General features: G+C 43.7%; 1 long non-coding RNA gene across 1 annotated transcript; it reads left to right on the top strand.

Annotated features, from left to right (window-relative positions):
• The first annotated feature begins 4,602 nt into the window (after positions 1 to 4,602).
• LOC147241145 (uncharacterized) lies at positions 4,603 to 9,292 on the top strand. The gene is made up of 3 exons (XR_015111285.1): positions 4,603 to 4,894; positions 5,996 to 6,084; positions 8,326 to 9,292. It is a non-coding gene; the product is annotated as an uncharacterized LOC147241145 (long non-coding RNA).
• Positions 9,293 to 10,074: the final 782 nt, after the last annotated feature.

Below are 10,074 nucleotides of genomic sequence, written 5' to 3'. Positions count from 1 at the left end.
AGAGCAAAAGGATGTATCACTATCTACTAGCGCTAATTGAGTAAGTTCATTCTGAATTCAGGGCTTGCATATTTATATCCACGCTGTCTTGGCACAGTTTCACTTGCACGTGGCAGCTCTCCAGATCTGATGCCTTATTTTTAACTTTTGCCAAAACCTCCAAACCACCTTCCTCCTTTCTAATTCTAATTTACACTCCCTCTCTTGGTTACACCCCCCCCCCCCCCACACACACACACACACATACGTTCACGCAGACCCATGCTGAGCCTTGGCTGTGGTAATTAGATGCAGTCTGTCTAACTGTCAGACATCAACTGGTACCAGACACCAGACTCCAAGCCCATTGGCTAATCCTCCAGACGCTGCTTCGCATTCTGATTGGTTGTTGCCTCCTCTGCTGCTCTGACTCTGACCCAGTAAACTCGCATATGAACCAAATCCCGATGCACCCATTGGCTGTCTCCGAGACGCATGAATGGTGCGCACCAACTCTCTCTGGCTGCGCTGCTCCCAGAGGAGGATACAGTTCTCCTCCTTACAGAAGAAAAACAGCACCATTCATCACCTCCTTCTCTCTCCTCATCTGTCTCTCTTCCTGTGTTTAGGCTGTTACGTGATGTTGTTATGTTTCTGGCTTTGTCTCTACGAAGGTTTGAAAGACTGCCAAGTCCGCTGGATGCCCCGGTCAGCCTGATTTACCTCCTCGCAGACGATTGAACAGTTAAAGTTGATTCTATCAGATCCAGGCTGGGGCGCAGTAATCCCCCAAGGATGCAATTTATCTATGTTGATCCCCTTTTAGAGTCTTATTTTTATTTCTTGACTGGGAACACTAATTATTTTTACTTCCCTTTCCTCCCACAGTGGACTCTCACACCCCTGTGAGCTGGTGGTCACTGAGCAGGATAGGTCCGGTCCTGGAAGCATAAATAATTATCCGGCTCAGTTGTTTAGCTCAAACTGCTCGCCAGCAGGGTGAGGACACAGGATCCGTTACAGACAACAGGTTCATATCCTGCTGATGAGCGCTGCAGACCAGCACGCCTCTGCTCCCTGAGGTTCACGACTAAGAAGGATGGCCATGAAAATGTCCTTATTTTTCCTTTAATGGTTTCATATTGTAAACCACACAAATCTTTTCAGCGACACAAATTTCCAACCTTTTTAGTACTAAGTTCAAATATGAATGCCGCCACGGCTGATGGATAGTTTTTTTTTTTTTTTTTAAAGACTATTCAGGCATGAGAAGAATCTCCACAATAACATCAGACCTGGTGACGTCTCTGTAAAACTGAATTTCATGCAAACATGAGTTGGATGCTCATTCAGACACACGATCATCTAAAATGGCCGTTGCATTTTTGTAGCCAGATAAAATCTGACAGCTGTGGTTGCAGAAAACAGTTCACTTTGATGATACATGGGCAGTGTTTAGAAGCTGCAAACACACACACACACACACACACACACATTAAATAATGATGCAAATTCTTAGGTCTTAAGTGGAGAATAAGGCTCTCAATACTCAACGGTGACAAAACATTAAAGCACTACTGCTTTTATTTTGCACGAGAAATGATTTTGACAGAATTATTTTTCTTGGACGTTTTGATTACGCAAGTTTGGAAAACAGGTTGTGTTCAGGTTGTGTGGGGGGGCTGCATTGGTTGGGGGTGGCTACAGGTTTTCTATTGGAAGAAAAATGGAAAAAAAGAAAAAAAGAACAACAACAAAAACATCTACTTCTGATAAGTCTGACTACCTCTGCTGTTATAATGGGAACAAGTCGGAAGTTGAATGTTCATCCATCCATTTTCCTCAGCTTATCCTGTTAGGGTGGTGGGGGTGGAGCCTATCCAGCAGCCTTCCCCCTGGACAGGTCACCAGTCCATGGCAGGGCCAACACATAGAGACTGACAACCATTGGCTCTCCCAGCCACGCCTACGGTCAATTTAGAGTCTGGATTAACCTGGTCCCTCTTGATGTCTTTGGACTGTGGAGGAAGCTGGAGTACCAGAGAGAACCCAGCAGGAACAGGGAGAACATGGAGACTCACCCAGAAAGACCCCGTGCTCCAGCCGGGGCTCCACCCAAAAAACTTCTTGCTGGGGGGCCACAGTGAGGACCACTGCTCCACCGTGCTGCCTGCAAGTTGGATGTCACATTATACATTTAGGGTCACATGAGTCTGTACTTCCCTATGTGCAAACACAAATCTGCCACAACGTTTGCATCTTCCTTCCTTCCCCACTATGATGTGTTAGGGTCCCTTGACTCGCCGTCACCCTTGTGTCCCAGCCAACGATGAAGGGATATTTGATCAACAAGTCCCATTAACACACACAAGGCATGACGGTACGCTGTGCTTTCACATCACACACACACACACACACACACACACACACACACACACACAGATAGAAAGCAAATCAGCATTCTGTACTGCTGTGTTCACATGTTTGATGGGCCTTTATGTTTGCTCATATGAAGTGTCACTGCATTCAGGTCTGTGTACACGTACTCAATTATCTCCTCAGTAGCGCTGTGGAGCCAGCAGACTAGTGGTGTGTGTAATCCAGGGCGTCTGGGCATTAAGACTGGTCAGTCAAGCTTGTGAACACATTTGGCAGCATGGCAAATGGTCTGATCAAAGTTATCTCAAGCAAATGTATATAACAGGATACACTTTGGCACAAAAACAGCTGTAGTATGTGGCGCTTCAGGCACACACGTCTGCTCTCTGTGCAGTGTACCAACTCTAATTAAGTGCCTTGACTCAATTTCACAATCGTTTGGAGAAAGAATGGAACAGCTTTCCTTTTTCTTCTTTTTCACACAAGATTTACCCAGCTGGTCCAGAATATGACAGTTAATCACAAGGTCAAACAGGCCTGACAGGGAACAATGAAGTATTCCTGTTCTAAGAAAATTATAACAATAAGTGGATGCATGTATTCCTATTGTGTGCTATTATGTAATGCTATGGTCTATTCTGGTTCTGTTGCCTAACATAAACGAGCCATTAATAGCCTGTCCTCCGTCACAGTTTGCTAATATTGGAGTATGTCTCTAAAATAACACTCGGATGGTCTTCAGGTTGCTTCTTTTGAAAACCCCTCAAATAGTGTCTGTCTTTCTTCAATCAGTCTCCTTTCCATGGCAGCTGAGGTCACCCATGCAGGTTTAAGGCTCTTCAGCATCAGCTTCACTTTCCAGACCCACAATCTCTCCATCAGTGTGAAGAAGCACAAGAGGGCTGATTGTATTTGGCACTATTGTTTGATTAAGCGATATATCATGACTGGTTGCAGTATAGTGATTAAAGCCCAGCTGCTCTCTCTCTCTGCAAATCCCTGAGAGTAGATCATATGCAGTCATAGCCCAACCAAACACAGCCACAGGGACCAGTGCAGGCCAGTCTGACGACATGTAATAATGGGACAGGTGTGAGGTGTATTTTTGTCAGGTTTCGGCTTGAATAAACTATGAGAGCCACTAAACGTTAGCTGCAGAGCTAGCTGAGCTAACGGTCCGTTAGCAGCTGCTTGCAAGCAAAGCTATCCTTAAGTCTTTAAACCACCTGAGTTATGGACTCCCTGTTCTCAAACTGACGAATCACTGCTGCTACCAGCCACAAGAAGACTTCACGGAAACTCTACAAATCTTTGAGAATTGAAGCAGAAAAGTTTTCTCCAATAAAAAAGGTTCAGTTTAACACTTTAATACAAAGTTTTGTTTTTGCACAGTCAACACTGATTTTTTTCAGTCGTTGCTCTGTGCCACAGTGGAGGGATATTTTAAAAATGGTCCGTAAAAAGGCAAGTCTTAACAGTGGTTTTTACTTATTAAATCGGCCAATCAGACTGATTTTTACTCCTGTTAAATGAGAAAATACTGACTGAATGTGTGTGTATGTATAAAGTTCTCCAGTTAGTACTACATCGTAGAACACAGTAAGAGTTCCAGTGTGACTAAAACCATACAGTTGGGAGGTTTGAAACTTGAGAATGACGTCAGGGTCTCTGCTCGTAACTGCTGCTGAACACATCTCCATGACATTCACCGATTAAATTCTTTCACGTCACGACCTTGTAATTATTTTATAGCATTTCTGATCAAACATCAGCACCAGAAGAATCTGGCTGGCATGTTTCAATATGACGACTGTACTTTGACCTGAGAAAAGTTCAACATGTCAGTCTTGGTGTTTCTGTGACGACTCACATGTCTTATAGATTGAGTGGTAGCTCAAATTCTGAGGCTGGTTCGACACTGCGGTAGTTTTTTTTTACACCAAAACGAGTTTGATGTGATTCCCCTTTGGGTCAATCAGAAAAATGGATCACCTTAATTTGACTCATAATAATAATATCTGAGGGAATTCCCATGAGGAAGGAAAGGCAGTTTTCAACATTCCAGCAAGAACCAGGAGGGCCTCTGATATCATGTGATGGATGGAGGCAAAATCAAAGGATAAACGAAAAAAAACCTGGCAAAGGAATGATACCATATAAACTATAGACTCATAGTTTGTGCCCTACGTAATTCATTTGTCATGAACACTTTGATCAGTTTTTTTTTTTTAATCTTTCATGTGGAAGTGCTTTCCCTTTAGAATATAGAAATAACTTCATCCCTGCAAAACTGAGGAAAAACCTCACCCCCATGCCTGTGAAAGTGAGGAAAATATATTTTGCTGTTGGAGGTATCGACGTTCAGCCAACACTACAATCAAAAGTGCAACAGCGGCTGGATAGAAAACAGCTTGAGGTATTCACAAGTTGTGGGGAAGATGAAACTCAAGAGTTGTTTACATGCGTGGAGGGTTCTTCAGGTCACGGACGAGCTTGACTCATCGTGCCTCTCAGACACAGAACAGCAGCACAGCCGGTGGGTTGCCAAACTACTCCAGCTTCCTTCTGTAATTGGACGTCCATGCAGTATTTACTCTTCATTTGTGTACTCTTGGTACACCTGCAAATTCGGTATATAAATATGATGATGCTAGCATGTTTCATAACAGCGCAGTAATAACATGGTAATAATGGAATAATAAAGAGGTATGTAGCTTGTTGCTATGTTCAAATATGTTTTCCAATTATTTTGATTTTGGTTCTGAAAACCAGAAGTAAGGTGACATTGTTACATGTCAGAATTAGTGGGATTGTTATTTTTAGCTTGTTGTAAGCTCAGTGGTCCGCCCAGGTTTAATATACCGTACTTTAGCGTTTTATTCTATAGAATAATTCCTGTCGGCAAATACCACACTTGGGAATTTCAGAGCCACGTTCTGTACGTGTTTTGAAAATGGTGTTTTTCTTACACGTTGTTGAACAGTACTACAAATATCATCACCCAAAAGAACAAGATACAAAGGGCTGCGTCTGCTATTACATAGCATAGCTTTGTAAATCGTTGGAGTTCGTTCGTGAGGAGGGGGAGGTAACCCATGGTGATGGTATACTCCAGAATGGCGTATATCATCCTTTCACTGCCTTATTCATTAAATTTGAGTTTAATATTTTCAAGATTATCCAATTGTTGACCCTACAATATTCCTGTCAACAACAAAAGAAGCTCCGATAGCCATCATTCTGTTTTTTTTTGTCCCTCGTGACAAGATTTCTGCTTACTTATATTTTGTTTGTAACTTTTCCGAATATAAATGTAAGCTTATTCTACAGTCGCTCAACTTTTAAGTCACAGCTAAATGTAAACAGGAATAAATAAATACCAAATCATGAAATCTCTGAATGTCCTCTATTGGTCTGATCGGCAGCATAAGCTGTTCTGAGAATTTTATTTATTTATTTTATTTTTTTTGGTGGGGGGGTGAAAAGCTTCCCACTGACTGGGGTTAATCTCACATGACACACACACACACACACACACACACAGAAGGGAGGAGAGTTAAGTGCAGATTAGGCTATTAGAGATGAGCATCAGCACTATTCTAAAGCTGATTCAGGATTTTTTTTTTTTTTCCTCCAGACTAGGAGGAAATTGGCTAATCTCTGCCTGGACCCCGAGAATATGTCTGTCGGACGAGGAGTTACACCTACAGGGCTGTCTGGGCAGAGGTGCACTGAACGTGTGTGTGTGTGTGTGTGTGTGTGTGTGTGTGTGTGTGTGTGTGTGTGTGTGTGTTGGTCATCTTGAGGGCTGTGTGAATGCCAGCATCTTGCTGGAAGCGTGACCACTGGTTTACCAGCAACTGTGGTGATGATTAAGTGACATGTGCTCATTGAGTTCCTTCAATTGTCCGTTTCAGTAAAATGAACCACACGCTCCCGGCAGGCAGGAAGTCATGTACAGTGGGATTATTTATTGACAGCAAATGAGTAATCCTGTATTCATTTTAATATACTACCCCCCCTTTCCCTTATTATTCCATCTTCCAGCCCAGTCCTCTTTTTTTTCCCCCACTCCTCATGTCTTCTCCCTGTAATAGCCCGTGGATGCATGCCTGAGTCCTGGCCACCTTCATTAACCTTATCATTAGGCTGACCCCCCCAGCCAGACCACGCTGCCCTCACACTGCTGTGTAGTTTTGTGGAATTGTGTCAATACATACACACTCGCCCATTAAGCTCGAAAAAGAGCGAGCTTGGAGGGGAGGTAGGCAGCGACAGTGGATACACAGTAAATTTATATAACAGCTGACATGGAGAGGGAGCAGTGCGAGTGAAAAGGTGAGAAGTGAATGATACTTTCCATGTACTCCATTCCTTTTGATGTACTTTGAGTGTGTGCATTATGAAACCCTGTGGTGATTAGCCTGTCTGTGCCTCCGCGATGTGAATAAAACCCCAGGGGAGCAAAGACGTCTAGACTTATTCAGAGAGGAAGCTTATTATGTGCCGTACAGCAACTGTGGGGAGGCTCATGTTCGCGCTGCGATCCAGCTCCAGCAGCCCGCCTTACGCAACAGTCCGATGGCGGGAGTCAAATCCCAATCACAAGAGAGATCACATGAAAAGGCCAGAACATATCCAGAGTGAGACTCTGGCCCTGTGGATAGCCTACACATTGTTAGTTTGAAATCGAGGATGAACATCCACCTTCTACAGTAGCGAGGCTGAGGAATTCAGAGGAATGAAGCATTACAACTCTCAGATGTTGTTGTAATCACCTTTCAAAATTTATTACAGCCTGAATCACCAAAATAAAGGCGCCAGAGACTTGTGATCCTCGTTACCCTCAGAGGTGGTAAATGTATACACACATAACTGTTAATACTCACAATTCTAGGAATTTCTTAATCTTCTTGTAATCCTCTACCTGTGTCTTCTGCCCCCCCCCCCCCACACACACACTTTGCGGGGCTGATGGTGTGATACATTTGTCAAATTACAAAAGAAAAATCAGAAAGAATTAATGTTGAATCTGTTTTCTTGGGGAAAGGGTGTAACGCCAAATCAAAAATATCTAGGAAAAGGCTGAAGTTGCCATCCGCACTGAGGTTCAAACAGTTTTGAAGGGAAGATTATCAGCCCACAAGGACATTTACAATCAGTTTCTTCACAGGAAAAAGAAAAAAAAAAGGTTTTACATACAAAGCAGCAACAACACCAGTGGGTTTCAAACACAACCACGGTGCAGCTTTCAGTACGTGGAAGGAGTAGAAGGCTGATGAAGACCGCTTCCTCTGTGTTTACTTCCTCAGTGGAGTGACCTTGACAGAAGGAGCAGAGACGCTGGCAACATGAAAAAAAAAGTACTTTTACTTTTCAAGATGAATGAGAGCGTATTGCCAAACTAGCAGCACGTTGTTGCGCTGGTGCTAACACCATTAGCACGCCACACAGCTGCGGCTGATGAGAAGAGCCCTCGTTTTGTTAAGTGCTCAGGTAGAAAGTCAAAGTGTTGGACGAACTGTAGTTTTGACACCACAGTGATATTGTACTGTCGATACCGACCAGGCAGCCCTGCAGGCTTAAATCTACATTCTGAAAAGACTCGTAGGACTCAGTGTTGTTTGATTTTTGCTGTTGTATTTTTTGTTTCGGTCAGTTTCAACCCTCAGGCTGTCAGTGAAATACCTAGAAATTCCAAATTTCAACGCTCGTGTGTCATTGTCACATGTTAAGAAACATTCCATTTTTATGTTGAAAATCAAGATCTAGGAAGTCTCCGTGTACGGTTCCTTGTCTGTCGAGGGAAACCATTTTCTTTGAAGGTGTGTATATGAAAATTTAAGAAAAAACATATCAGCTGAAAGGAACATTGTTTAAGCATGTTTTAAAGAACATGAATAACAGTTATATAAATGTGTGATGGAACATCGACCAATCCATTGCCAACCTCCTCTCCTGTTCCAGGGTCCCGGGGTGCTGGAGTGTGTCCATCGCCACTGGGGGAGGCCAGCCTGGACAAGACACCAGTTACGACATGGAGACGCAGACAACCACGCCTACAGCAGTTCAGAGTCACCAATAACTACCAAGCACGTTTTTAGCGTGAAGGAAGAGAACATGCAAACTCAGCACAGAAAGGCCTTGGCCTGACAAAGGACTCAAACACGGACCGCCGTGCCGCCCCTCTGCTCAGTCAGTCATCAAGAGGTGAATTACCCCATGGGGGGACTTGGGTGTGTGCTGGAGAATCGTGAGGATCAACCTTCTGGGGATGATGAATATTTGATGGTCAAGATATTTAAAGGTAGATACCAACAAAGACATCGTCATCATCATCATCATCATCATCAGATACCAAGCTACTGGAGCATGAGTGGATGGGAGGAAATGATTCCCATGATGCATCTGTTAAATATGCTGCTATATGCGGCGTTTTGTTTTGTTTGGGGTTTTCTGGCAGATCTCAGAAAAGTCGAGACTGTGATTCCTTCTCCTCAACTGCGGCCCCATGGTCGGTAGTAGAACGGCGTCCCTGCTGCTCGCGCTCCTGTTGCGTCCCCCGACAGTGGTGGTGACAAGTAACTGTGTTTACGCAAAAGAAGGAATGTGTTGTGTTTCTCTTCAACTCTTACAGTGAGCAGCTATTTCAAGAAGTGTTGCTTTCACCGTAATAATAGCGGCAAGTTCTTGCTGTACTTCACACATCGTCATGGTGATAAGGGGAGTGACTGGATCACACCAGTTCCTCCTCTTCAGCAAGGTGAGAACCTGCTGTCATTGAGCTGAAACTCTCAATGAGCAGGACATTATTCTGAATGACTGTTAGGCTCTTTGGCCCACTTGTCCTCTCTTCTTACTTTTTACTCTTCCAGTTCAGGTCTTTAATGACCAAATGGGGGACAAATATCTGTATAGCATGTATGTAATGTAGATGAACATGTAAATGAATCCATAATGTATTCAGATTGGCTCTTTGTCTTTGTGTTTTGAGCTCCTATAGGTGATTCTTGCCCCGGGCATAACAATCATTCAACGTGTTAATGGGTCGCACACTGAGCTCGTTAGCTATGCACAGCCTTCATTAACATACAAATTCAATTAACTTTCACTGCAAAAAAAAAAGAGAGAAGAGGGAGAGAAAACAAATCTTTTGAGCGATGTCTGCTCTTCCTGCATTTTATCTTCATTTTAGTCACAGTGACTGGAGGAGAATGGCGACGGCGTAGCGACTTGTTCTGTTGGGCGCTTGTTGATGCGTTTACGCGGTTTTGCAAGGTGATACAGTTCAGAGCGCAGCCAGACATCCTTGTGCGGGTAGAATGATTTGCCCTCCCACTTCATGAAGGAGACTGTCAGGTATTTGTCTTGTGCAATTTGCTGTCTGGATGGCAGCTGTTTAGAGGGCCATTGCAGGGAGAAGGCGCGGTGTTCCTAGCGGTGGCAGAATTAAACAGTCCTCATGATGTTGATTGAAAGCCAATTTTCAAAGTGGTGCATAGTCAGGATGTTCAATGGCTTGGCCTGGCAGGCAGACCCTTCATCTTCCATCATGTATTCTATGGGCAGTGCTCTTATCAAGGGAATTGGTAATTAGTGGCATGCATTGTGTCAGAGGACAGAGCACTGAATACCAACCACATTAAAGGGCTGATGAGATAAGAGGGGTGTGTGCTCTGTGCTGGTGGCTGTCTTCGTGTGTGTTTGTGTGTCTGT

Source organism: Aulostomus chinensis, chromosome 22, assembly GCF_037954235.1.
Source record: "Aulostomus chinensis isolate RoL2024-O1b breed Wild chromosome 22, RoL_Achi_v1.0, whole genome shotgun sequence".
Classification (NCBI taxonomy): domain Eukaryota; kingdom Metazoa; phylum Chordata; class Actinopteri; order Syngnathiformes; family Aulostomidae; genus Aulostomus; species Aulostomus chinensis.
Note: the sequence above shows the minus strand (reverse complement) of the source record. Positions and strands in the feature narration are given on the sequence as shown.